Source organism: Lactuca virosa, chromosome 7, assembly GCF_052849685.1.
Source record: "Lactuca virosa cultivar CGN04683 chromosome 7, Lactuca_virosa_CGN04683_v6, whole genome shotgun sequence".
NCBI lineage: Eukaryota > Viridiplantae > Streptophyta > Magnoliopsida > Asterales > Asteraceae > Lactuca > Lactuca virosa.
The window spans coordinates 177,232,732-177,235,225 of NC_136432.1; the positions used below are offsets into that span (position 1 = coordinate 177,232,732).

A 2,494-nucleotide genomic window follows, 5' to 3' on the forward strand; every position below is an offset into this window, starting at 1 on the left:
GAGTAGAAAGCTTGAAGCTTTTGGTTTCCGTTTTCATGAAGATCACGGTCTTTGGTTAGATGCGACCAATTACAATTTTCGCACCCCAATCGTATAGCATGGATTGTTTGATCCATCTTAGTCATCCTCTTATCCATGTTATGTAACATTGCTAAGACCGCCGACATGTCCTCTGAAGCAGAATTTGCTGATCCCCTTGCTACATCGTTTCACGGGTTGTGGTACTCTCTCGAATGTTTAGAGAATTATTCAATAAGCTCCTTCATTTCAGTGGGATTCGTCTTGGTTAATGGTCCTTTAGAGTCAATGAGTTGCCTTGTCATGATATTTACCCCATCATAAAATATGGAAACTTCTTGTTGCACATTAAGATCTTTTTGGGGACAATTTCGAAGTAATTCCTTGTAGCGCTCCCATGCTTCAAATAACGACTCACCCATTTGTTGCTCAAAGTTAGCTATAGCCTTTTTAGTTTTTCGACCTTTGAAGGTGGGAAAAGTTGTTCCAAGAATTCCCCATGCATTTTTTCCTATGGAGCGATTGCGCCGGGTGGATGTGCCTTCAACCAATCTTTGACAACTCCCTTCAAAGTGACCGGAAGCATTCTTAATAACACTGTTTCGATTTGAATGTTCAGGATGTTGAAGTAATCAGCAATGTCACTGACTTCATCAAGATGTTTGTAGGCATATTCATGATCATTTCTAGTGAATGGAATCTCTTTTAGCGCAACAAGGATGTGCCCTTTGAGTTCAAATGTGGCAGTGGTTGGAATGGCGGGTTGCACAAGACCCGGTCCGGTGTCATCATGAATTCTTTTCTTGTATGCCTCCATGGAAATGTTGGCAATGTCCGCCATGATGTTATCGGGTTCCCTGTCTTCGTCTGATTCGGTTTCGCTTTCTTCTTTGTCTGTTTCGTTCTCGGCGTCCTCTTTCGTTGGATTGTTCTCAATGCTTTCGTCTTTCGGTGTTTTGTTGGATTCTCCCACTTGTTTTCCCTTCTTCTTACTAAAAACGGATTTGAGATTCTTGAAAGGTGATTTCTTTGGTGTTGCAGATTCTCCTACGGTTTTATCCGTGTTTTTATGAAAAGCTGACTTCGGGTCTTCAAGTGGTGGAATCAAAGGTTTATTTGCTCCACGGGTCATAAACTACTACAATAAAAACAAATCAAACGCATAAAAAGAACAAAAACAAAATCTAAAAATTAACTGTTACGACACCACGACGTGGTGTTAATTACCACTACGTGGTGAGTCAAAAAGAAGAAAAACCTAAAACGAAATTTTAAAAGCAAATAAACAGAAAAAAAAATCTTAATAAAATAGCAGATTCAAAATAACTAAAAATGGACCGTTCCCCGGAAACGGTGCAAAAAACTTGATGTGAAAAATAATTACGCACTAGTTTTATCCTACTAATGTAACTAATTTCTTTCTAAGGCAGTGTACCTTGTTGTAAATAGTATAGCACAATAGACAGGTATCGAACACAGGGAACAAGATATTCAGCTAATTATTATCTATTATCTAACTAAATTACTAACAAATTTAGAAAAAAGGGTTTTTCTCTAGTTTTGCAAGACTAGAAACTTAATTAACTAAGCTAAACTAACAATTAACTAAAGCAAATATCAAACTAAAGCAAGAAACAAAAAGAAATGATTTAAACCAAGGTATTTGAGAGACTTTCATTTAGCTTCAATTTACTTGCTATTATGGTTGATTTATGGAAGTTCAATGGATTGACATTCAATTGGTTACCGATTCCTAAGATGACCAAGTTAATGTTCACTGACTTAATCCTTTAGCAAACAAGTTCATTCATATGGTGATCAGGCGGATAAACTAACAAGCTTACTAGTGTTCGGTTCGAGTTAAATTAGACTTATATTAGATTGATCAAATTGGTTAATTGATTCAATTCAATATATGATTGGTCATCATATAGTAGCTCCCATAATTATTTACCCACTTTTCTATCTAACCCTAGGTTTTAGTCAAAACTCTAGTCCTACAATTTTTGCAATCCACAAAGATCATAAGATTCAAGTTCAATTTAGAAAGATAGTCATGCAAACTTAATTAAACTCTGCAATAAATAGATAAAGCAGTTATCATAAGCATAGAAGGTTCTTTAATAAGCTAAATTAACAAATAACCAATAAAACTTAATCCTACCATAAATCAAACCATAGATAGTCAAGCAAATCTACACCAAACGAAAGTCATAGGGTTTTAGCCCATGATTTCAGCAACTAAAGTCAGAAAAATGAATTTCATATGTATAGACATGATTAAAGTAGAATAGAAAGTCGTAATTAAGAGTTTTATTGCCTTAATGCTCTCAATTCCCGTGCTATAATCGATTTCTTCACTTCCAAGCTTCAATTCAGATCCTTGGCCTTCAAAAATCGCCAATAGCTCCAAGCAAAAGTTCCCAATTCGGAGAATAATGGCAGGTATTTATAGATTCCTGAAAAACAGATCACC

General features: G+C 35.8%; 1 non-coding gene across 1 annotated transcript; it reads left to right on the forward strand.

Annotated features, from left to right (window-relative positions):
- Positions 1-369: 369 nt before the first annotated feature.
- LOC145128100 (small nucleolar RNA R71) lies at positions 370-477 on the forward strand. The gene has a single exon (XR_013716701.1). It is a non-coding gene; the product is annotated as a small nucleolar RNA R71 (small nucleolar RNA).
- The last annotated feature ends 2,017 nt before the right edge of the window (positions 478-2,494 follow it).